The sequence below is a fragment of the Aulostomus chinensis genome, chromosome 3 (genome assembly GCF_037954235.1).
Source record: "Aulostomus chinensis isolate RoL2024-O1b breed Wild chromosome 3, RoL_Achi_v1.0, whole genome shotgun sequence".
Classification (NCBI taxonomy): Eukaryota; Metazoa; Chordata; class Actinopteri; order Syngnathiformes; family Aulostomidae; genus Aulostomus; species Aulostomus chinensis.
This window is the reverse complement of record NC_141322.1, coordinates 4,735,451-4,762,654: the sequence shown is the minus strand read 5'-3', so window position 1 is coordinate 4,762,654 and position 27,204 is coordinate 4,735,451. Positions and strand designations below refer to the sequence as shown.

At 42.2% G+C, this 27,204-nt stretch overlaps 1 protein-coding gene across 4 annotated transcripts in view; it reads left to right on the top strand.

The window, feature by feature from the left end:
• The window catches only part of fhit (fragile histidine triad diadenosine triphosphatase), a 367,464-nt gene that overhangs the window by 9,030 nt on the left and 331,230 nt on the right, over positions 1–27,204 (top strand). For all 4 annotated transcript variants that reach the window (XR_015112247.1, XR_015112248.1, XR_015112246.1 and 1 more), the window contains exons 2-3: positions 2,194–2,269; positions 23,481–23,574. The gene's annotated coding sequence lies outside the window, so the exon portion shown is untranslated. The remainder of the gene's footprint in view (positions 1–2,193; positions 2,270–23,480; positions 23,575–27,204) is intronic.

The following is a 27,204-nucleotide window of genomic DNA, read 5'->3' as shown; positions in this document are numbered from 1 at the left end:
AGGTCCGAGGTTCGAGTCCCGGCTCCATCACGGGGTCTTTCTATGTGGAGTCTCCATGTTCTCCCTGTTCCTGCTGTGTTCTCTCTGGTACTCCAGCTTCCTCCACAGTCCAAAGACATCAAGAGGGGACCAGGTTAATCCAGACTCTAAACTGACCGTAGGCGTGGCTGGGAGAGCAAATGGTTGTCTGTCTATATGTGTTGGCTCTGCCATGGACTGGTGACCTGTCCAGGGTGAACCCCGCCTCTCGCCCGTAGCTGCTGGTATAGGCTCCAGCCCCCCTGCGACCCTTAACAGGAGTAAGTGGAAGGGGATGGATGGATGAATGGATGGAATTGATGCAGAGCCGGATTCATCCTCACGAAGCTTCACCTCAAATAAGCTGCATCTAATACAACTATCTTATCATTAAAGGAGGCAGCATTGTAGCGAAACACGTCACAGGCCTAGCTAGAGAGTGGAGAGGGGGAAGCCATCGCTAGCTAGAAGGTTGAGAAGGATAAGCAGCTGCAGGAAAAGATAGCAAGATGTTTTGCTGAAAGAAGGACAGAGTCTTTCGCTTCAGCCAAGCTTAACTGTGTATCACTAGCAGGTAGTTTAATCGATATAATTATGACTTAAAAAGGGCAAATCAGGTTTGAGCTATTGTAACCAAACATGGCAATTTCACGCAACACATGGAGACAGGAAGTGAGGCAATACGCTTACCGCAGCATGTCAGCACCTAGGTGAATCATTTTGAGGTTAACCGCTGACTGGATAATCTCAGTACTGGTTTAACACGAGGTAACAGATACGTGAGCTCCTGCAAGTAGGGCCAGCTAGCCAGCTCGCTAGCTAGCAAGCAGGTGTCAGCACTGTGACCTCTCAAAGTGGATTGTCCACAGCCAACGGGTCAGCAAATTGTGAGCATCATCTAGGCAAAACAACCACAGATTAAATGACATCAAGCAATTTTGTTTCCAACTTGCTAGAAACAGTTAATCATAATTAAATGATTAATCAATAGTTAATTAATAAATTATTTTTCAGCTGGAATGTAACTTGCCGTAAAGGCATAATCACCATCATTTCTCTGCAGCTGAAACCAGCAAAATACCCACTGGGCCCGCTTGTATTCATTTGTACTATGTTGTTGTCCTTATTAAAATGAACATTAGTTTCATGGATTTCTCACCACAACCTGCTCCAGGGACATGTCCCCCTGCTGCTGTGCTCCAGCTCTACTGGTTGCAACATAAATGCATGGAACGTCTTAAACTTGTAAAAGCGTCAGAATACATGTTTAGGTCAAAGCTTCCCTTATTATTTACTGCTGTACTCAAAGTGATCAATCAATCAATTATTACTTCAAATTATTCAACACACATTTCAACCTGCATAAAGCTTGGCCTTAACCAGGCTTGCCCAGCGTTGTACTGAGCTCGTGTGTATTTAGATGTGGTGGAGAGGACAGCAGTGTAGAGGCACAGTTGAAGAGTCTGAGTAGAAGTTAACCCCGTCTCAACTTTAGTTTCCATATATAAATATGGAACATATAAAATAAATGAATGGAAGGATCCGACTTTACAACCTTGGTGAAATGCCTTAAAAGAGCAGATTGCGAAATAGTGGGCTGCAGCCACCTGGTGGGCAGTAATGGTACTGTAGTTGGGTTGTGGCAGTTTATGATAAAGAAATAATTTTTAAATTTATTTTATTGCTTATTAGTTCATTTTGTCAGAGGAACTCTGACTATAGCTGTTCCGTGTGTGTGTGTGTGTGTGTGTGTGTGCATATCAGGCTATGGTAACATTAATCTGTTTACACATTGTGAGAACTTGCCTGCATTTTGGGGTCAAAAAGGCATAAATATTCAAATTTTAAGGTAAAAACTTTATTTTAAAGTAAGGGTGGGTTTCAGTAATCCTCCAGAAAGCAAATGTGCCCTCTGAAGTGATGGAAATAAGCTTGTGTGTGTGTGTGTGTGTGTGTGTGTGTGTGTGTGTGTGTGTGTGTGTGCCTGTGTGCATATTGCTAGAGGTCAAAAGAGCAGCCAAATGATTTTCAGTGAGGTCATAAGGTCAGCGTCAAGGTGTGGAGAACAGGGGCTCGTCCAGACCTCCAGCTGCATATTAATGCTCCACCTCTCCCCTTCAGTCCTCCCACATTTACATCAAAACTCATATCCATACTACTTCTCTCCTCCCACAGGTCCAGAGAGCTGAGCAGCTGGTCCACTCTGTCTCAAGCACAGTCCACTACAGCACCAACAGATCGTCCTTCACAGGTAGAGAATACACAGCTTCCCACTGAAACTGAGACACATCGGTCTCCTGCTGTTTTCAAAGATGTTCTTCCTTTTTTTTATGAGCAGAAAGTCAAATTAAATTAATCCTTTAGAGACAGTTAAGCAAGTTTTAAGGAACATGGCAACTTAGTGGGGAATAGGCCTATTGTGTGTCCCCCAGAGCCAGACAAGAGGATAGAGACCTTAATCTCCTCTATGCTGCATTCAGGAGCTGAGACCCGCAGACTACTAGTTAGCTTAGCACAATCAATGGTAGTGAATGGGAAGTGTGAGCATTACTCCATCAAGAGCTGTCAGATAGGTCAGGGCGAAGACCTAGCTGTCCGAGGTTTAATTACTTAACTGAGGTATGCTAACATGCTTATTTATTACCATTCATTGTGCGACGCTAATCAGTAGCGACTATACACAGAGGAGAGAAGGTTGTTTATGGAGGATGGTAGAAAAGCCTATTCCTCCATTAGTTGATGTGCGTCTTTAACATCTGCAAGTTTATTTTTGAAACTGAGCTGTTGTTTGAAAATGGAGCATCATTAAATGCATCATCAACAAGAGACGCCACGAGTGTGGCAAAAATAAAAGGTTGCCATTATTATGGAGTGCACGCAATTTGAGATGAAAACATGCGAATGCAGCAACAGGGTTATTTAAGTGTGAGTGCTCATCCTCAGTAATAAATAAATGCTAATCACTTGTGATGCAGCAAAGCTGTGTGCAAGCAAATGGCTCATTCATCAGTGTTTGCGAGCAGCGCTCCAGCATGAAACCCCACCAATCCACCAATTCTGCCTCCATTTACTTTGGAGGAGAAGCCAGTAATTTGCTGCATCGAGCTTCACAGCTCTCGCAGAAGAAAGGGGACAGAACTTCCAAGTCAGGTGACATATAAACACGCAGGTCTGGTAATGTGGTGATTCTTGTCATTATTGTATACGTGAACTCTATACAGTCCACTTCAGTGGCTTTGTCTCTCTCTTTTAGATTGGGAACGCTGACAGGCAACTGGAATGTGTTTGCTTATAATGATAAAATGTGATGACAGCAGATGGTGTTTTACTCAGGTTGTTGACAAGAGTTGCATATGAGACGCGATATTTAGTTTTTGTTCCCCATGACACAAATTAGTTGAATATAACAATGGCTGTCAAGTGCATAAAAAAAAAATGTTTTTAAGATCTAAGTGAATCATATTTGTTAGTTGTGGCCTTGACAAACATTTAAAATATTTGATCTATAAATACATATGTGTATGTGTATATATATATATATATATATATATATATATATATATATATATATATATATATATATAATTGTTTTGTTCACTTTTCAAAGTTATGTTTTTGCCAGTTTATGTAACTTGTTTCGTATTTATGAGCTCCTAATCCAAAAATCGTTCCCTGGTTCACCCAGAGAAACTCAAAATGGTGGCTAGAGAGCCCAAGGCCAAAACAAAGTGTTGGGAGTGTAAGTGAGGGTGAGACAGTCGTTTATAGAGTGCTTGATTAGTTTGGCGGTGATTTGATCAGTGGCCACAGAACATAACCCTAACCCCTAATATTTCGTAATCGTGTACAAATAGACAAAAATAGGTTGTCCGAAAAAATAAAGAAACCAAGGAAGGGTATGTAGCTGAAGAAGCTAGCTGCTGTCCAAGGTCAGGGAGGGTCTGCTCGTTTGTTTGTTTGTTTGTTTTTCTAGAAAACTGTTTTTCCTTGATGAAAATTATCACTGCAGAACCAGTGTTCTGAGACATTGCGCGACACTTTTTTGTTCAGGCCAAGCTTGACGTACATCAGATCTGCAGCTGTTGAGATAATCAGGGAACACCCATCCATGCAGCCATCCATCTACCAAGGATGTTTCGGGGCTGGGCCACGCGTCAAAGCTAGGCAAGCGAGTCACATCCAGACGAACGTGAAGAATCTTTACCCAATCACAAAGCCAACCAATTTGACCTAACAGGGAAAAAAAACAAAAACTTTTGGAGACCAAAAATGATTTTTAATCAGGCACTGCACTTTCCTGAGACATTAGCAATGCTCGCGTTGTGGAAGATGTTGATGGGATGAACAGTTATCGAGATTGTCAAGGGAGAGAATGACGGAGAGGGACTCCAGGTTCTATACATTTCTACGTGTCACATCATGCATGTGCTCCACCTCTGTAAACATCAAGTAAAACTTGTCGTCACTGGTGAGCTGATGGAACGGTAGCTGGTACGCTTCTGGTCATGTACAATTATATAGGCTCACTGCTTCCTGGGAGTGTCTAAAAATCAATGGGGATAAATCAAAGTCAGTTGTGACCTTTTGGATGATTCGAATGCAATAAAAAGGGTGTAGTGCAATAGAGAAAATCTTTGGGAAAATATACGAAAATGCTTATTTCTGATGCCCTTCAGCTGAGTCTATCCTGTTAGTGATGCTGCGGCGGCGGTGGCTCACGTCTCTTGGTGGGAGCTTAACGTACGTCAATGTCAGGCTTGCTGAATGAGGACGAAAAAAGCCCTCAGCTGCTCTCAGCAGAGCCCAGCAGAGGAGAGTCAATCACCCCCCAGTTTGAGATATTAATCCATCACTCTCCAACATATTAACTGGTTATGTCTGCTCTGGTCACACTGTTGTTTTATTCCTACTGTTTCAGTATGAGCTTGATAGTTATTGGCAAAGGGACAGTGCTAAGATGCAGGACAATAACCCACAATATATTGTTGAAAAGCCAATAACAATCACTTAAAGAGACAGTCAAAAAATTAAAGACAATCCTTAAAATTGGCTCTTTCAGTGTTTCCTAGTTGTTTAAATCAATATTTGCCTGACAGAGATATTGAATTTTACTGAAATGATGTCAGAAGACAAAAGAAGACTCATTTTTTTCACCTTGTGTTTGCTGCAGCCCTTTTGTTGTTCTGACTGTATCCAGTGAAAACCTGTTCTTTTTGAAGTCAGATATCTGACCAAGTAAGACTTGATGTTAAAAGTTTACACACATTGCATAGACATTAGTAGCAGTCTGGTTGAAGGAAATCTGAATGTTCTGACCATGACCACAAGGCGTCTCCTCAAACTTGTGCATTTGTGTCTATACACAGTTATTTTTGAACCTTCCGCGTGTAAAAAGTAATTGGTTGTATTTGTTCTACGGGCAGGTGTTCATCCTGCATGGCCTAAGGTCTGCCACACCTCCAGTTGCTCCTGCTCTGGTTAGCCTCAGGGTCATCAGCTGACCACAGCTCTTAATCTCCTGCTGGTGAGGCAATGATCAGGGATGTCTCCCTGTGAACTAACCTGGTTCAGGAGCTGTTTGCCCCCAACTCCTCTCAACCAAAGCCAGAAGCTTGCTTTTTCATCCTCTTGTGACAGCCCCCTGGTTGCCTTGTGCAGCCCAGCTCCTCGGCATCCCATGGCCTTTAGCAACAGTGTTGTCATGGCGCCAGTAAAGTTTTTGGCCGACCTCCACCAAGAAGCACATGAAACTCCATCTTCCTTTCCTGCTCTTTGCCAGCAGGTCTGCATAGTTTGTCCTCTTCCTCTCATGAGCAGCCTTTTTGAGTTCACTAGTTTATTGGAGTTGGGTTTTTGTGTCAGTTACCGCATTAAAACTCAGAACTCTTGTTGAAGCCTGAATTATTTTAACTTTGACTGCAATTAAATGCAGTTCAGCTTGGACTGAATACATGTAACCTTACCATCAGTTATACTTGTTATAATTTATAGTTTCATCATCATCTGCGTTATGTCCCAGGAGGTGGAATGGGTTTGTAGTTATTGATGGGTTGCTGGTTCATTACCTGGTTCACCTTTGAAGTGGTCTCAAGCACAATGTTGAGGCTATAATTGCAGCATGTACTGAATACTGAGTTGCGAGTGGGTGATTGAGGGAACGTTGTAAAGATCTTGCACTGGGACTGAAGGAAAAGCATTATGTGATATAAGTCTGTTTACCATTAGCCAGATGATGAAGGCGCTGGTACGGATAAGCAAGCGCACTCATGTCGCAAGCATGGAACTTGTGGTGAGTGACAGGATGGATGAAAGATAATTATTTGGATTTCAAAAACTAGCAACTGACTCTAAAGACACAGACTGACTCCCTGTTTATTCAGGTGTACAGCACACAACACTGACATTGTTTTAAGCAACCATGCTGGGTGCGCACTCTGTGGGGCAAACTATCTACTTACACCATTTCTAAGGTATCAAAGTGTTTGGTTTTCTTCTGAATTTGTAAAAAAAAAAAAAGATCATTGGCCGACATACAGTGCTTAACTATTTACAAGTGGCCTATTTGGCCACGTGTCTAAAAAAAAATAATGTTAGAAATCTTCAAAAATGTGTTTAAAGCTAAAATTGCTGTTGTTATGTTTTTGGTAAATAACAAACTGAAACAACTAATAGTCCTTTTTCGCACACACTGACCAAAAAACAGAAATATTTTGTATGGCCTCTTTTGGCAGAGATAATGGCTTGCGTTCTGGCTGGCATTGTAATTGTGTACTTTTCAACATTCCCTTTGATTTGGAGTTCAAAAATAGTTTGTAGCCGTTCCCACAGACTTGCTTCAAATGAAACTTTTGAGCAGTCAGTCTTTGAATCTACTAAATCCCAAATTTGGTGAAATAGGATTCAAGTGCACAGCTTTGAATTTTGCTTGGGGGGTCATTGTCTTGTTGCTAAATGATCTCAGTCAAGAAGGGATTCGATGATGCTCTTAGAAGTTGTGGTAGACGTTCTTGTTCACTATTCACTGATTTTCACTAACTTGCCTACACCGTTTCTGTAAATGGAACTCCATACCATAATGGATGGCTGCTGTGATTCACTGTGAGTGCAACACATCTGGCTTCAAAAAGTGTCTCCAGCTTTTCTGCAGACATAAACACAACGATGCTGACCGAAGAGTTCAGCTTGGTCTCATCTGTCCAGAGTGCCTTCATCCAGTCAGCAACAGTCCGGTGTTTGTGCCCCTGACAAATCAGAGGTGTTTCTGGATGTTTGCGGGCCTCAGTGCTGCTCTGCTGATGGTCATTGTGGAGACTTTCTGAGGCTCTGATCCTGAAGCATTCATGTCTGCCTGGAGGTCAGTAGTGGTCTTCCTTCTGTATATAGTACTTAAAATGTTGAGGTGTCTGACATCTGCTTCAGTCACCTTTCATTTCCTGCCTCTTCCTTTGTGCATTTTCTAAGTACCAGTCTTGGCAATGGACTCCAAAGCGTACTGGACCACACAGTGAGAAGACTTTTCCCATTTGTCTCAGAGACGATCCAGCATCACGCTTTGCTGCGGACTCTTTGATCTTCAGTGATTTCTTGAAATTTACCATTTTGAACGAGAACGAGGAATTTCAAACTGAATTCACCTTTTTATTACTAAATTTGAGATGGTTCACTGGGCTTCTCTGAGCGGTCAGAAATGAATTAAGCACAACATTCAACCACTAACACTGACTTTTCTGTTCAGGAATGCAATTAAATGGCTCACAATTTGACATTTTCATTCATTATTTCCGCATTAAAGATATCATTTTGGCTAACATGACAGAAACATTAGAAAAAATGGTTTTGGTCGTTATCGTTGCTGTTCATTTCGGCAGCTGAGGAAAAAAACCTTACGCTAGGTGGTGGTCTAATGAATTTGTTCGGCACTGTATACGCAGATCCCAATATATCTGATGAGTTGGTCAGACAGCGTTACATGTTCATGATTGTTACTGTTGCGAGTCCAAGTGAAGCTGATTGTATTTAAAAAGTTGGGAAGATTGTCTAGAGCAAGCCTGCTAAACACACACAGGCCCGCTTATCACGTGACCGTCTGTTTTCTCTGGCTTTCCAGTAAATACACCATGTAGCTCATTGCTGAAAATGCTGCAATATCGCCAGACAAATGTCACAACTGGCCAAATTACTATGCTGAGTGGCTGACGTGATGTATCGTTGAATTCACTTATTTCCTGAGTTTACTTTTGGGGCATCCAACTGCTTGTTGGAAATGAAATGAAGCGTCTGGCCAAATGACATCCAGGTTCTGAAAATGTGGTGGTGCACTGAGTCAAGTGAATGTACAGAAAGTGAATAATAGCCCAGGAAAATGTTCAGGCAGTGCACTGTAAACCTGGACAAATTGGAGGAAGCCTGTTTCCCCTTAAAAAAACCATCATTAAATCAATGAATAATGAAAATGTGAGTGCTTTTAACTTCAAAGCTCTAAGAAACCGACTGTCTATTTTAAGGTCAACACACTCAATGCCACGTTGATTTCACTTGAAATCTTTTGTAACAAGCTTCCAGGAGAATGATTTTCTTAAATACCTAATCGAAAACATTTTACAAGCCCATGACTTACAGTGCTGGTTGGAGGCCCAACCTCAAAATGGACATCAGATAAACATTCAAAATCATGAGACAATGATATCACAATATCACAAATGCAAAACGAGCAACATTAAAAACTAAGCGCCTGTTTCCTGGACTGCTCCAAACCCCATTTTTTGAAGTCTGAATTTTGGGTGTTAATTCACTTTTACCCAGGTTGCACGTCAGCTGCTGGACAAAGCAGAGCCTGTTTTATGAACTTGGAATAGTCCAGGTGCAGGATGGAAGTAAAGGTCATCCTTCGCCTCACTGCCCCCCGAGACTCACCCTGACAGAAGGAGATAGACAACGGAAGGATACATTCATGGTAGTTAGATAAGATTGTGTTGTCCACAGAAATTACTTTGATATTTTAAATGCAAAGCCTACTGAAAAAAACAAAAAAACAAACAAACAAAAAAAACACTGAAAGCAATGATCGATAGAGACAGTAAGTACAGGTTTGAAATCAAATAGCGCTGCTGGGATAGGCTCCACCCCCCGCGACCCTTAACAGGATAAGCAGTAGAAAATGGATGGATGGATTTGTATTTTACATTGAAAGTACTGATTGAAACTAGCCTTGCACTGATTGGCAGTCAGATCGTTAATCAGGGATGAAATGGACGGATCACCATTGTTTTTTTCCAAAGACGACTGGATCACCTATTAACATTTAATAGCATTTTAGGAAATTAATAGGGGTTGTCTATGATAACACATTATTAACAATTACTTGGACTGCTTCTGTTAAGGTTCAGCATGCATTGTATCTTTTATTTGCATCTTGCTGTTTTTCTCCTCAACTTCACTGCCCGCCATGCTTGCCATCCATCAGCAATGACACTCCTCCTAACCTGACATGGATGTTCAGGTGTGGCTGTGAAGCCCAGTCAGGGGCCAGCTGGAGACCGAGCCTCTTCCCACCTGAGCCTCAACACCTTCTTCCGCTGTCAGAGTTTCAAACTTTGTAGATTCTGTTAGCGAAGGACAGAGAGTTCAAATAAGCACTGGAGTCCAGCAAAGTTGAGTCCAAAGAGCGTTATTGTCCTTGAGGAGTACAAAGCCCAGACTCTAAATTGACCGTAGGCGTGACTGTGAGAGCCAATGGTTGTCTGTCTATATGTGTTGGCCCTGCCATGGATTGGTGGCCTGTCCAGGATGAACCCCACCTCTCACTTGAAGGCTGCTGGGATAGGCTCCACCCCCTTAACAGGATAAGCAGTAGAAAATGAATGGATGGATGGAGTACAAAGCCCGAGCAGTTCTGCAGAAGCTACTGAAAACCTATTGGCAATACATCTCTTTTCTACTGTTCAAAGTGGGCATAAGGATGAGGTGCCTCTTCTCCGATATGCATCATCGTTACCTGAGGTACAGTGGTGTCTATTCAGGTGGCCACCCGGTGAGGAGCACCACGAGATGGGGATAGTGCACCTCAAAGGTCCCCTATCCGTCGCTTAGGGCCATATGGAATCGTGTAACCTTGCCTATTGGAGCAAACACATCGAGTATCTGGTCAAGCTGTCTTCTGTTGGGGTCGAAAGTTCTTATATCTTGTTTTGTTTTATTTTTTTTTAAGTGCAAAAGAGGCCTTAACATACACATTCCATACCAGGCAGCATGTCCTCCATGTGACGTGTTTGTTTCCTTCAAAAGAGGTACACATTCAATTCAATCAGTGACCATGTACAACGACGTTCCAGCATTCCGCAAGCAGATTATTTTTGAATGGAAGTAGAATAGTAAGGAAAAATAAGTAAAGAATCATGATGCGAAAAGCAGAAAAATCCTTGTATTTCAGAAACTAGACCCCACAAACCCACACCTGATTGGATCTTAAGTCGGCCATCTCCATTAAACAGGATTGGAAGGTTTTAAAATTGGGCTGATTGCCCAACACAAATTGAAACAGAGTTTTCATAAAAAGATTTGTCAGCCAAAAAAACACTGCAAGCATTGAATGAATCTGGAGCATATGGTCTGAATAAATTGTTCAAAATTGTTTCTTAATAAAATAAGAACTTGAAGCTGCAATGTTTACAGCATATGAATTTACCTGCAGAGAAGTATCATCTCCAAAGATGATTGGCACTCCCTGAGGACAAAGGTACCTGATGTCTGCTGGCTCAGTGGTTGAAAGATTGAGGGCATAGAATGAGAAGCACATTTACTAAAAATACTCATGTGTATTAATCAAAAAAATTCCAGAGCTTTTCAGCAATTTGTTATCACAAAAGCTCGCAAGTACAAGAGAGGCAAGAGCAAAAATGACATGAAAGGAAAGAGAGACAACGGGTGAAAAGACAAGGAAATGAGAAGAAAGCAAATGAGAGTAAAGAATGGAGAGGAAAAGAAGAGATGACAGAGAAGAAAAGAGGAAAGCAGATATCTGAGAAAAGGGACAGGAGAAATGAAACAAAAGAGGAGTAAATCAGAATTGACGTGAGAAAAGGGGGACAGGAGATGAGGTCAGGAAACGAGATTAGAGGATGCAGAGGGAAAGGGATCGAAATATAGCGAGAATAGGAAAGAGAAGAACAGAGGAATGGAGAAAACTTAGAAACGTAGATCGCAGAAGGACATTGAGGGACTGATGACGACGACTCAGCTCCCCCGTGTCTGATGTAAAAGCCGACCGGTGAGACCTTGCTTCCTCATGAAGAACTCCATCAGGCACACAGTGTGACGGTCAAGTGCTCCGAAGGAATTTTACTGGTAGATTTTCCCCACCGCTCTGTTTAAGTCATAAAAAAAACCTGAAATATTGAACACTGCAAACTGTGTAAACGCCCATCGTCAAACTGCAGTAACTCCTCATGATTTGGAAGACGCATGGGTGCAACATTCCTAGATGGTTGTCTACATCTATTTTCCAGTTTTCTGTTGTGTTTTCTTATCAAACCAAACACTATATATTTCACTTAAACATCTTGTGCTGTTTATCATGTTTTCCAGAACCCTCTGTGCTCTCTTGAATGCGCCTTGGTCACATGTCTCTTTGGCAGTGAGGAGCGATATGTGCATCTACATGGAGCCATCTTTTCAAATTAGACAGTAAAGCAGGCTCAAGGCTTCCAGTAAATTCATTTGTATTTATTAGTTTATTATTCAGCATCATAGTGGGAACACACAAGGCCAGTCATTAAAGTCATTAACTGCAAATCTTGAAGACCCTACTAGAAACAGAACATTTTGTATTTTGTTACATATGTTGAACTAATGTTCCCTCCCGACTGGCAAACATTGAATTGAAGTTATGAAAATATGGTTGTCACTGTAACCATGGACAAATACATTATATTCGCCTTTTCACTACATTTTCTCAGTTAAGCAGCACATTTCAATGATAATTCTTATTTAATTCTAATTCTAATTCTTCTTCCTCTCACAAACAACTGCCCAAGGGATCAGTCAGTTAACAGGTAGTTAGCTAAGAAAGGAAAGTGTCTGGCATCGCGAAAACATTTTCTGGCCCCAACAGCGTCTCCTCCCGAGAGCTAGCTAGCTCACATGTAGCTAATGGGTAAAAAATGTCCTTTGAGTTGTTGAACACAACAAAGTTAAAAGTGCTATCCAGGTTGAAACAAAGCTTCCCACTCTCCCACAGCTCAGAATTTACAGAACGGCTGCACATTGTGTGACTCTGTGGCAGCTCACCGTCAAGAAGGAAATGCAGCCCACGTAAAACCAAACGAGGTCAAGAGCATTGCAGGTCACAACACAAGAAATGCGTTCAGTGTTTTTATGCCGGTTGTGAACTGACATCGCTACTTCATATCGATTATGCATTTGAAAAAATACAAATGTAGAGAGGTTTTGTTTGGTTTTCGCGTCTTTTTGTTGTGTATTTTTGATTTATCGCTGTACCTGTAACTTGTACCTGTTTGTGTGTGTGTGTGTGTGTGTGTGTGTGTGTGTGTGTGAGATGGGGGGGGGGGGTGAAGATCAGAGTGAGTGCTGGGGAAAAAAATCTGGCCCGACTTAAACGGTGAATGAGTCATATTGAATGTGTGCTTCTGGAGTATTGGCTTTGGTTAGTCATGTCTGTTTCTCATTTCTTGATTTCTTCCTTTTTGCTAAGAGGACAACATACGTATCTCCATGCTGCTCTGCTCCTTTAAGAGCAGGATGACAAAGGGGAAATGGTGGGCCAATTATATAAAATGCCTCCTGAATTCGATGGCACAAGCCTAATTCATGACATAAATTAGGCACAAACCTGCCTGAACAGATCTGCTTGGAGTTGTTGACAAACTGAATCCAGGCTGACATTTGTCTTTGGTGTATTCGAAAACACGCATCCTCTGTTATTTTTATGGTGGACTTTATTGCAGGAGATTTGATCTATGAATTATCATGTTTGGGCATTATCTCTCCCAGCTAGTGGGTCTGTGCATGCCATGCTGAACAGGGACCACAAATATTAGCCGCAGTAAATGCCACATTTCTTCATGTAACATCAAGATTCCATAACCATGGGCCATAAATGCAGCCGAGCATGTCAAATTGCATTTGTTAGATTGTAGTCATTACTTTGACTTTGTAGCTTGTTTTAAAAGATGGGTGGGGCAGGGGGTGGGGGTTGGGGAAGTAATTATCTTACTTGGATGAATACTAGCACTTATAGGATTAGATCTGGAGTTCTGAATGTGTCAGGCTGAGTGAGATAACTGCTGCCAGACTCTGCTTTGAAAGATAAACAATGAAAATTCCCACTTTGTACCTGAACTGGACATGCATACAATCTTTGGGAAGGGAAATTTGACTCAATTGAGCGACCCCTAAACGGGAGGATGAGGTGGATGGCCTATATGAGAGTATGAGAGATAGACTTCCGACACTGGACACTAATCCTCTTGACTGGTGGAAGGAACACCAGACATGCGTCCCCAGGATGGCCAAACTAGCTCCATTCCTGGGAGATCAGTACGTCTCAGCCAGTATTCTCTGCTGCAGGGCTCACATTTATGTATGTATATATATATATATATATGATGAATCTCAATGCTGATAGGCTCTCTCGACACAACATCACGTAAATTTGAATGTTTTCAACTTGCTTGTAGACGCGAACACGTGAAATTCGTGTCGTGAAATTCGCGTCGAGTTATTTGTGTCGCCCGGCGAGGATACACGCGAATTTGCATCTAACCGCCTCTCTACATAGACTTTACATGTAAACTTATTGCACGAACAATTCACGTCGCGTTTGGTATGAACACACCTTAATGGTTTCATTGACTAAAACTGGTGCTACATCTTTTCTGTCCAAACATCAGTGTGACCCGGATGTGTTACCACCAAAACTTCATTTGAAATGCACCTCTCTGATGCCGTCTTAATGTTAAATCACATTTCTCCCTTCTGTCATTACGAACAAATGATGTCATGTCAGCTGCACTCCAATCAGAAATGCCTTTCGCTTGTTTTCTCTCTGATCAAAACATGTCATTTTGCAGTACTTGTTTTTTAGTGTATAACATTCACAACAGTCAAGTCAAGAAATCACCATGCTATTGAATGCAGATGAAACTCAGCGTTTTGCTACTTGTGTCAGCGTTAATAGGCTCTGTCTTGATGATGGTAAATTTAAGTTATGATTCATGAGACTGACATGTCTGCTGTTGCAAAAGAGTAAAGGACAGGCACGTTTCCGGCCAGCGCTGCATCTCATTAAGTAGGTTTATCGCCACCTCTCTCCCGTAACCGACGCAAACTAAAGTTGATGTTAGCTTGTTCATTTTAAGCTAGGTTAGCCTTTACCTTGCTAACTACAAACAGATAACATGGCTGACACAACAAAGTATGTCATGACTCAGAAGCAATTGGCCAACGTGAAAATCGTGTCTTTTTTTTGGGGGGGGGGGGGGGGGTTCTCACACACACTAAAACAATACTCATGAGATTAACTGGAAACTCTTAAACTGTCCGTCGGTGTGAATGTGAGTATGAATGGTTTTCTGTCCCTACGTGAGTCCTGGCGTCCTGTCCAGGGTGACCCCATTACTTAACCAATGACTGGAATAGGCTCCAGCCCCCCTGATGACCAGATGATTTCTATTTTTTAATTGGAGAGAGGACAGATACCACTCTTAAGGTTTTTCAGTGCACATACCCTGAATGTTGATTGTCCTGCTTGTATAACTTGGATTAACAAGGATACAGAATCATGTAATTCATAGTTTGTCAGTTGTTGGCAGGTTGCTTGCCCTCAGCCATGGAAATGTCCTGTGCTGACAGTCCATCACTCATTAGTCAGGCAGCAGTGATCAAGGTCAATCTACATCTAGAAGCATGCTGCCTTGGGTGGGGTTCCGCTGGAACAGGTCCAGGAGCTGCACAGGAACGTTGTCCCACATCTGTCATGCAAGTCAAACTCTTTGGGAACTTCAGACAAACTCTCAAAACAAGAAACATTGGACTCCTTGAATAGACCTCAGTGTCTCTGCTCAGGCCACAGTACTCTGGATAACCATTAGTTTCATTTTAATCCATGCAACATTCACATTGGTGTAAATAAAGCTGCAACATTTGGATGCTATGCCTGAATGAAGAGAATGATGCCACGTTCATTCCTCCTGTGAGCTCCCTACATCTGTGATTCCCACTGGATTTGCTGAGATGACAGTGGGCCGCCACAGCCTCAACAATCCAGGGGAAAGACTTTGCATGCTCACTGTGCACAAGACTCCTGTTAGCTTGTCGTGCTGCTTTCAGCTGGTAGAAGCTGGCTAAAAATGTTATGTTCAGAAATCATGTGAGAAGGAGAACATTCATTGAGCAAACTAAGAGGAGAAGAGGAGATGTATAGACCTCCTCTCTGCCAGTTGCTCAGCCGGCGTAATGCCAGCAGTTAGCCACAGCATTTTTAAACATGCACAACTGCTACGAGTCCAAATGGGCTGTCACAGGAATGAAAACAATCATAAGGCTGAGAATTGACAAGTGAAAGTTGTCAATACCAAGCTTATAAATGCAGCATTCCTCAGGTACACAAGATTATTTTTTGAAGAATACTGCAAGGTTTTCTCTTTTACTACTTAAAAATGGAAGCAATTACTTTCATATATGATTTTTGCAAAATAAAAATAGGCAATATGGGCCCTGGCAACTGTTTCTATTGAGGCCAACCACATCCACTGTATTCCAAACAGTTATAGCTCTACTCGGGCCGAACCACGGAGAAACAAGAATATCACAATTTTCAGAAGCTCTTTTTTTTTTTTAGAATCGATATATCGTGATATTTGTAATGGCAAAGAATGACAGGCCAGCTACTAAGGCCCGATAATGACAGGCGTAACTGTTCATTTTACCTCGACTCGTCAAACATTTAATTAGTCGTATATAAAACTTGGGTGCCACAGTGGTGCAGTGGTCAGCACTGTCGCCTCACAGCAAGAAGGTTCTGGGTTCAAGCCCCGGCTGGAGCACAGGATCTTTCTGTGTGAGTCTGCATGTTCTCCCTGTTCCTGCTGGGTTCTCTCTGGTACTCCAGCTTCCTCCACAGTCCAAAGACATCAAGAGGGGACCAGGTTAATCCAGACTCTAAATTGACCGTAGGCGTGGCTGGGAGAGCCAATGGTTGCTGCTGGGATGGTCTCCACCCCCCCCCCCCACCCCCACCACGACCCTTAACAGGATAAGCAGAAGAAAATGGAAGGATGGATGGATATATCAGACTTACTCTTTGCCTTTTTAGCACTAATTTAGACAGTAAAATTGTGTATCACAGATGTCAAAAAATCCCTGTTACAATACCACTTTTAGACAATAATGTGTGTGTGTGTGTGTGTGTGTGTGTGTGCACGCGCGCATGCGTGTGTGTACATACGTGTGTTTGTGTGTTGCCCAGCCCTAAGCGCAAATCTTTAGATGTAAAATATGGAAGTATATGTGCTTCCTCTTCTTTATCTGCTGATATTGGCCTAAACTGTCGTGGGCCGTACAGCCTGAAGACTGCAAGTGGTACCAAGCTACAAAAATGAAAGTTGACATGAGTTGGATCTAAGGGTAAGTGCGTGTTTGCATGCGTGTTTCTGCCAGTCATACGGAAATGCATCTTGATGCCTTTGTGCCAAGAGGACTCTCGAAGAGCGCTTAATGCAGCTGTAACATAACTCTATTGAGCAGCTACTGGCAGCTCCACTAATTTATTTCCCCCTAAGTCAAAGAATAAATAATCAAGGCGCTTTCATTCTGATTTATCACATCAGTACCATTCTCACAAATAAATAAAGAACTGCTATCCCTGTCGTCCTCATATATAGATGCCAAGCACCTCCTGCCACAGACACAAGGCTGTGAAGCGAGGACAGAATCTGCTATTAATTGAAAGTGATGCAAGATGTTGTAAGATGTTATTTGAGTGCTGATGTGTCCAGGAAGTGTCAGAGGTTGTGTGTGCTGGACTTCATTTTATCGAGGTTATTTCAGCTTTGACCCTGTCTGGGAGTGCTGTCCTTCTGAAACCAGGCCCACATGGCTGAAATACCAGCAGACGCTTGCTAAAATTGTGTCTTCTTCTTCTTTTCCCAGATTTGATATGGGATTGAGTTAGTTAGGCTATGCTTTGATGTCTGGATTTTAATTGATCATTCACATTTTAAGAAAATCAAACCATTTCTGGGGAAACGAGATCAAAATGAAATTCCCAGAGACTTTACAAATGTATTTGTACTTGTGTGTTAGAATCTGGGATATGGACACGTGGATCGTAGAAATACACCTTGATGAAACAATCTTGACGTAATGAAGTTCTGTTTCGTGAGTGACATGTTCTCCTTTAGGTCAACAATCAGAATGAAAAAGCAAAACCGAAGACATGCCAGTTCAAACGCTTGTATCCTTTTCAGGGGGACGTGCACGACCCCCAGCAGGAGAGCTCAAAGCTAAAGCTGCTAGCACTCTGACTGCCACCAGAAAGACTAGCAGCAGCTGCAAAGCTAACATTCGTTTAAAGTGTTTCCAACCATTTTTGTCAAATTTTCGTTTTGTGTTAAGAGCTGATACCAGAAACCTGCATGTCTGAGCAGGGAAGACAGAGGAATCGATAAATATGTATGAAGGTTAAAGTGAGGAGACTGAGTCAAGCCTTACTTATTCTCCGTACACCGAACAAAGGTTTCGCATTCAAGCTCAGCAGTTTGAATCCTCATCACTGATGCTGGATTCACACTGGCTGCGCTTAAAAATGCTGCTATTTTAACCTGCTTTTCAGATGGTGTCGCCCCATTAACAATTTACTTGTTGGCTTTTGGACTTTTTTGCGCTTAATTGCAACAGAGTAGTTGTCTCCTCTGCTCTTGTCTCCCTCTCAGCCTCCCTGTGTGTGTGTGTGTGTGTGTGTGTGTGTGTGTGTGTGTGTGTGTGTGTGTGTGTGTGTGTGTGTGTGTGTGTGTGTGTGTGTGAGAGAGGATGGGCCCTGTCGTTCACAAGACAGAGCACAGAATGTAAACATGCAATTGGAATACGCAAACAAGTACATCAATGTGATAACTAACAGAAAGCAATCTTCTTCCATCGAATAGGATGTTTTTATGCCTCACCTCTGACGGAGGCCAGAGACTGTGAGTCCAAGTTTTCTGCCTGCCCCCCTCATGTTCACTTGATACCTCTGGTTCGCCTTAACAGAGTTGCTTCGAATTTGGCGCTAAATCTCCACTGTTACTCAAGGATGGCAGTGTTAGTGAGACAGGCACAGTTTGTGGAGGTATAGAGATGTGATGCTGGATTCTTGGTCATGTCAGAGGGTTTCTTTTTTTTTAACAATAAAGACAATAATTGCTTGGTTTGTTGGTTGACATTGCATTGTGGTTTGAATAATGGAATCACTTGGAAATCCAGACGTAGCCATTATTCCTGTAGCGTGACAGCAAGAGGGAGGCCTAACTGTCTTGTTATTGGCTTTACCTTGAAAAGCTCTCAGTAGAGCACTTCTGCTTGGCTCTGTGCAGTGTTTCTGGGACTGTGTTATGGTGTCTCCCCTGAGATTCTTCCCCATTTGAAGTGACTGAGGACAAAAAAAATCTGCCCCTGTTAACTTGAAGACTGATGTGATGTGATATCTGCTCCCTCGCTGTATATTCCACCTCAGTCTCTGTCTTATGAGAGATTTTTGTTTTCTCTCTGGGTGTCCTCCTTCCGTCACTCTAATCAACCCTTTTTAATTACTCTCACTATCAGCCACCCAATGCCTCCCTGTCACCTCTGGGAGTCTCTGGAAAAGCAGAGAAATGGAAAGGGAATGCATTGGCTGATGGCAGACAAGGGGCTCATCAGGGAGGCTATGGGGAGACCAGAGGCTGTGGTAATACAAGGCCTTTGCCAGGCCATCAGCAGCCCTGCCAACTCCTCTCCTCGTCTCCCTGCCTGCTGGGCAACTGATGTCATGATAAATGGGCTTTTTCAGTCCCGATCCAATTCACCATTGTCCTCTAAAAGTATCACGCAGAGCCAAGGAGAAGAGGCTAAATGCTAGTTGATTGTATTCAATAAGATGTCAAATAAACTACATTTATACTCAATTTCCATCTTGCATTTTAAATTCTTGATTTTTCTTTCCTCTGGTTTATTTGGCGATCCTGTAGTGTCTGTTATTCCTTAAATAAAAACAGAGTTTTTATGAAGGCTACAAGGGGAATGATAAATAGTGAATTAATACACGATAACATCAAGTCAACTCTTCCTAATCGTATTTTGAAAGAAAAAAGTTGACAATAGTGACAAAAGTGAAAGGGTAAATGAGTTTATTTTTTTTAATATGTAGGCGGTAGTCTTGTTGCAAACACCAACCCCACCAAAACAAAAAAAAAAAAGATCATGTAGAACATCTTACCAAGAAAAGCACAAAATTGGAAAGAGTGAATTGTATTTTTCTTGGCAGGGTTAAAAACAAAAAAATACTTTGTAAAGTAAAGAATCCACCAACTCAGCATTGTCATGATATGATGAGGATATGATTGATTTAGTTATTGAACCAGTTCCATGCATCAACAATTCATCATTTACCTCAATATTTCCTGAAAATATGAAAACAGCTAAAGTAATTCCTCGAAAACATAAACACATTTTCTCCAACTACACGCTAGTGTCATTCCTTCCACAATTTTGGAAAACATTTGAGAAACTATATGTGGCCAGGTTAGTGGATATCCAGCTACTGAGAAAACTAGAAAGCCATGTGTGCAGATAATAATGTTGAAGTTGACACCCACAATATTAAGAGTGGAGTACCTCAGGGGTCAGTCCTCGTGCTCAAACTGTTTGATTTGTATAATAATGATCTTGTTTATGTATCCAAGCAGCTTAAATGTGTTGTCTTTGTGTCTGACACTTCTTTATTTTTTTCTGGGGAAAATATAATGGAGGAGTTGGGTGTGATTAAAAAAATAACTTGTAATAATGAAAACATGGTTTGATGTAAACAAATGATCATTAAATTCTGAAAACAAAAAAAACCCTTTTTGATATTTGGTAACTGAGGGGCAAGGCGTTGATGCTTCAAATAATATAGAGGGTATTGAAGTGAACAGAGAGAGAGAAACGAAGTGTTCAGGTATCGTGGTTGAGCTGGAAAGTACAAAATACGAATTATACAAAGCTGAAAATATCAAAAACCAGTCAAAGATTCATTAGATTACAAAGCATTGTACGTTTTACAGAACGCTACGATTGTTCCACATCTGACCGACTTTGTTTAAATATGGGGGAATATTTGTAATCATATACATATTTAATTTTCATTTTACAAAAGCTTCATCAGGATAATTGTAAATGACACTGAGATCCAACAACTGCCTATTGGACAGCATCACTTCAAGACCATGACGCTCATTTTGTTAGATTAAAAAGAGTGATTTGGCTTGATTTTTCTTCTTGTACGTGTGCTCTGAAGGACAATTCGCATTTCTTGCACACACATATTTGTAGTCGCAAATGTGAGGGAAATGCTTCACACACTGTCAAGCCCTGGCTCAGGGAGTGGTGTGGTACTGTCAAACAACATATTCATGGCTACCTATTAGTTCATGTTTGTCCATCTGCCCGTTCATACACGTCACTATTGTAAGGGTGATAGTTCTAGAATACCTGGATGGATGGAACTTCTCTTAATTTGCAACAAACATCCACCGGGATGAACTGAAAAGCTTTTGGTGGACAAAGTGACCTCTGATGAACACAATAGCCCTCATTCATCAAATGAATGTACGACAGGACGCGGGGGTTATTGCCACACAAACCTCGGCATTTATCAGTGTTGACTTGAGGGAAGGGGGACTCACGCTTCTGGGCCCACCAGAGAAAGTTTCTGGCATGACTTAACTACATAACTAAAGTAGTTGGTTTGGTTGATCTGGTGGTGTGAGAGAAGCTCCCCTCCTCAGCCGGATTATATTTGTCTGTCATAAACTCGATAGGTGGGGCTTCAAAACCAGAATATACTGGGTTGTGGTACTTACGTGCCAGTTGTTCTCAGCTGCCGCATTTATCGGTGCCAGGTCATTCATATGCCTTGATTGTTACGGTACAACCAGTTTCATAAATCGCAGGTGAGTTTGGTTCCAAGAGTGCTCCTTCAATTAGATCTGAGGCAGTTTCTACACTGGAATCATAAATGAGGGCCAATAGATCAGGAATGTCTGGAGGACGTTTCCTCAAACATCCACTGGGTCTCATTATCCATCCATCCATCCATTTTCTATACCGCTTATCCCTTCAGGGTCGCAGGGGGCTGGAGCCTATTCCAGCTGACATTGTCAAGAGGCGAGTGTCATTATGACCTGTAAAAATAAATACTGTGGTCAAAGATAGAGATGTCTGTACCAGGAACACATCAGGTAGGGATACAGCTGCAATGTGGCGTTCATGGCAATATTTTAAAGTGTTGTGTATTCTTGATTCAATGTCCATCATCTGGTGTGTTCTCTAACTGATGGTTACTCGCTCACGCACACACAACACACACACAGACACACTACTCAGACACTTAAAGAGAACCAGTGGGAATCCGCTGAGCAAAAGGCGTTATATAAAGATACATTGGGATTGAAGCTGATTTTTCGGATCAGTGAGTTAACATTGTGAGCTCTTCTAATTTTTATATTCATCGCTTGTTCATTTAAAGCAAATGCTAGAATATTAGCATCGCCGTCCTTGTGAACCAGGGTAAACACGGCTACATATTTAATCAGGGGAACAACTGTTACATTCCTGGTTTAGCACAGACTGTGGTTACCCTCTGAAACATCCAGTGTGTCTCAGCTCACACACACACACACACACACACACACACACAGACACACACACCACAGTAAAACTGCTGCATGATGTAATGTGAACAAATGAAACATTAAAGTAGACAGGAGTAAATATTTCATCTGCAGTACCTTGGTGTATTTATACATTTATTTGACCATGTGAATCCCATGAAGTGGAGTTTATTTTATTTCATACATTTTTAACAGCCGGAGCAGAAGTGAATGAAGGTGACACGAATGGTGATATGAGAGAACATATTGGAACCTGGAGCTCAAGGGCCCGGTGTCACAAAAAGGTGTATGAATATCACGCCAATTTCCTAAAGCTATACTTCACTTCACAAGTGTATTCTTCCTTTCAAGTACTCACAAATGGGTTTTTGGGGCTCACTAAGATTTTTTTCCCCTCCTGCATCACTTCTTAAGGACTCTAGAATGCAGAAAGAACCAGCCATGTATATTTAGCTTGAAGCCAGAGGCGCCCATTGACAGCAACTGCTACCAACAGCACAACTGTCCAAAAATGTCAGTGTAAAAGCTCCCAAGGGCATCAACTGGTATAATCCCATTTTTATGCTGCTGTATAGTAATCCACAAAGACTTTAATTTGAGCTAAAACAAACTAGCTGGAACCTTTCCATTTGTTGTGAGTGAGCGTGGCCCAGTGCAAGCAAGTTGGTTAAGGTGAATGTTTGTTGCACTTTACTGCGAACACAGTGTTTGTTTATTACCGAGCAACGTTTCAAATGTTTGTTGGCTTTTTACAAAGAAATGAACTGTATTAACATGGCCTCAGAAGTCGGAAACCACAAATGTGTGTTGATGTGTTTGCAAGGCATCTTTAGGCAATGAGACAACCTTCTGTCTGTCTGCAACATTTATAAAACAATCCCTGGGACGGCACCTAGCGAAGCTTTCTAGCCTTCTATGCATCCCCTGCAGTAATAAACCTTTAATAATCTGCTCACCATCCTAGAATCGGACCTGTCTTTGGCTACAATAATAATGACTGGAACTCAACACAAAACAAACTCAAACTGACTACTCCCGTATCATTTCACATAATGAAATATAGTCATCATTGGAAATGAGAATTGGTGGTAAATTTTGCCGTGTTATATAAAGGTTAAAAAAAAAGAAAGAAAAAAATTGCTGACTTGCTCATGTCAGCAAGAAATCAAAAGGGATTACTTAAGAAACGAGTGTGAATGCACCAGACCATGCGCTTGAAAGTTTGCAAACAGATTCTTTTAGACAACTTTGCTGTTGTTACCCATCAGCACTCACACATGGTTGTTTCCCTCTTTATTCTACAGTTACAAATAAGTAACGCAGGTGGAAAATGTCTTTATGAGCTCAAGAGACCTATTTGTGAGTACTTGGAAGGAAAAACACACTTTTTGCGTGAGATATTGCTTCCTGGCAGCGCTCTTCTGTCACACGGACAACATCCTTTCTCAGTCAACATCACGTTCTTGATCATGAACCCAAATGTTTGATCCCAGGGTGGTCATATTAATCACCTGAACTCTACAGTAATTAAGCTTTCCTTGTTGTTTTCTGTTCCCGCTGCAGCCCAGTCCAACTCCAGTTACCACTTTCCTTCGGCGCCTTCATCCTCACGGTAATCACCAAACTACAAGGCTGTGTGAAGCTGACGAGGTTGAAGGTAAGTGTATTTACAGCATCATGCCAACAATAAAATTGGCTCGGTCATTGATTTTCTGCCTTTTCTTTTTTTCCTTTCAAGGGATATAAGAGTTGAGTATAGATTGTGCAAATATGAGATGCAGTGCTCACATCCTTTGCTTCTGTGCAATCCACGAGTCTGCTAACTTCGCCAACAGCATCTCTGTGTTCAGCGGCTCAGACATGCTGTAGCATCATGTGCACATCAAGCAGTTATAGGATTGTACAGGAGTGCTGCCTAGTCAATCCTGTTCTTGCTGCGTTATAATGAGCACACTGGAGACATGAGGGTTTTGGAAACAAAACATTTTAATGATTATTTTAGTGTTCTTTAGACACTGTTTTTGAACTCGCTTGCTGCACTGTGAAGTATTGCTGTGCACTAATACTAGGATGCCACTGGGCAGATTTTATCGCTCAATATATTCTAATGCTGGCATTATCACAGTGTAGTAGAAGCAGTACTTTTATTCTTCTGGACTGGAATCTTGGAGATGATTTGGTGCCGGCTGCAAGGATAAGTCAAAGGTGGTCTTTAGACTGTGGCCATAGGCATTATGTTGTGGCTCTTTTTTTGTCTGTCCCATTCCCATCAGGAAGGCCTTGAGGGGATTTCTTCATATTTGGGAAAAAAAACTGAATTGCTAATGAGCTTGATGTTGTCCATTGCTCAAGAAGTAAGACAGCAGTTACAACAAACTGCCACACAAATGTCCAACAGTGTGAATACACTTGTCTTGTCAAGACTGAGACAGTAATTTTCAATCATTTTTCAGAGATGATGCAGTAAGTTTTGATATCTCAGCAAGGGTCGTGAAAAATTTGGAACAGAGCAACCACTTTGGCGCGTTCCCCCATCAACAATGAAAGTGGTATTTTCTTTTCTAGCTCGTCAGGCGTAACCCTGGATTCAGTGGCCCTACAAAATGACTTCCAGTGTAGTGACTGCGTCTTCACCATATAAGTGGCAATTATTTATGATTATTGTTATTATTGGCACTTCTGTTTTCAGAGCTGGTTTTGAGAGCCTTATTTAGAAAAATTCTTAACTGATTGACTGAAAGAATGAGATTGCCAGTACAAGCGGCCATAATGGGTTTTCTCAGGGAGGGGGTTGTGGTCTCCCTTAGAGATTAGGTGAGAAGCTCAGTCATCGATGAGGGACTCTGAATAGAGTTGCTGCTCCTTAGTGTTGAACGGAGCCCATTAAGTTGGTCCAGGCATCTGGTCAGGATTCCACCTGGGTTCCTCACTAGAGAGGTATTCCAGGAACGCCCAGCTGGAAGGAGGCCGCAAAGGCAGACCCAGGACCTGGTGGATGGATTAAATCTCCATGCTGACCTGGGAATGCCTCAGGATCCCCCAGTCAGAGAGGGTCCATCTGTCCAGAGAAAGGAACCTTTTGGGTTCCCTGCTGAAGCTGCTACATCCATGACCCGACCCTGGATAAGCGGTTGAAGGTGGATGAAGTTTGTATGCATTATTGAGAAATCCTACATAATGTGTCAAAATTAAAATGAGACATTATGTAGAATACCTCCTCCCACGCTGTCTGACATCATGTATGTGTTGCCATAGTGACCAATTATATGCTTGGAGAGGCACATGTCTGTGTGGTGTGACTGATCTTCATCTCCGGCGTCACCCAGTTCAAATGCTGTTTTTGCCATCAGACAGAAAAGCGAGAGTGAATTTACTGACCCTGGTTAGTGCTGCTCTGTTTCCTCATGGGAATCATTCAGTCTATTTGCTATCCTGTTCATTTCTATATATGGTATATAATATGTGTGGCAGGTGGCCCAGTGGTGCAGTGATGGCCTCACAACAAAGAAGGTTCTGGTTTGGAGTCCCCAGTGTCTTTCTGTGTGGAGTTTGCATTGGACATTCCTATAAAATCCATCCATCCATCCATTTATACTGCTTATCCTGTTGAGGGTCACAGGGGTGGGGGGTGCTGGAGCCTATCCCAGCTGCCTTTTGGCCTGAGGTGGGGTTCACCCTGCCCCGGCTGGAGCACGAGGTCTTTCTGTGTGGAGTCTCCATGTTCTCCCTGTTCCTGTGTGGGTTCTCTCTGGTACTCCGGCTTCCTCCCACAGTCCAAAGACATCAAGAGGGGACCAGGTTAATCCAGACTCTAAATTGACTGTAGGCGTGGCTGGGAGAGCCAATAGTTGTCTGTTTATATGGGTTGGCCCTGCCATGGACTGGTGACCCGTCCAGGGTGAACCCCGCCTCTCGCCTGAAGGCTGCTGCAGCCCCCGGCAACCCTTGACAGGATAAGAGGTAGAAAATGGATGGATGCGTGGAATATGTGTGGCAGCAGTCAGTATGAATGTGTTTGCGTGTGCAACCCTCGTGTGTGTGTCAGGCAGACGGTCCATTGCGCTTGTACTCTAAGCTCGAGCCATCAGCTCGTTTTGGTTTCATCTGCTCAGGCTTTAAGATGTCTTCCCCCTGTTGTTATGGTTTTTCCCACAGTTATAATTTGATTTGCCTTCTACTGAAGAAGTATTTGCGATAGCTTCAGATGACATTGTACATGAGCACAAGATGCACACTTTTTTAGGCTAATCTTTTGTGGCAGCAAAAAAACAAATGGTCTCAAGAACAAAAACTATAGTCAGAGTTCAAAAGGGCCTATAAACAGTCGGGCTCCAGCTACTGACTCTCCCCCACAGACACACAGCCGTGTGTCTCTGCTGCCTGCTCAGCTGGAACACTCTCAATAGGCTTCTATTGACCGTCAAAGCTCCACTGGTCCGCCTGTCCTTCCAGCAGAGACGCAGAGAGTCTGACAGCTTCTCCTCATGGCTGGTTAGCCAACTAACAGTGCTTTGTTGCTATTCATGCCACGCTGAGTACTGACCCCTCGGGTCACGCTCCACTTTGAGGCCACGCCTCCTTTTTAAACCTGCTAGCACCACAGGCAAAATTGTTGTGAGGTTTATTACTTTTTATGAAAGCAGCATATAGGACTGTTTGAAAATGCCACAGAGACTAATGGTGGCGTGTCATAGAAATCATGTTCCCTGTTTGGCAAAAACCATCTGCATTATAATATGAAACCAAGGATGAAAGTACAACTGCTGCTGTTGCCAGCTAAAAACAATCATCAACACCATGTCAAAGAGTCATTTCTTCTGGAGAGGGGAGGTTAAAGGAAATGGCAGTTGCTTGTCTTGGAGAAAAGATCCCACTGTGTACAGAAATGAAGTCCACAGACTCTCGTCTTGGTTTACTCTCTCCTCCAACATATTTGTTTGGAGTCAAGACACATAGTCTCAGCTTCTATCCTCACGTTATGGGCTGTTTTCTCTTGAAGACCCAGATGTATTTGTTTTAGCTCAGCAGCTCATTAAAATGTGATTTAAAAAAAACAAACCTTCATAGTTTGGGAGGGACTTGATTGCCTTTATTTAAGGTCAGTTAACAGTTAACTAGAGAGATGATAGAAACAGACTGGACGCTTTACACTTGAGAATGAAACTGTACTGCTTTAGTTTGTGTTACAGAAAATCACCATTGCAGAGAAAAGCCATATATCAGATACCGTCACGTATAGCATAAATACATGGGCACCATTTGGTCACCGCCAAGCAGAGACTATCTC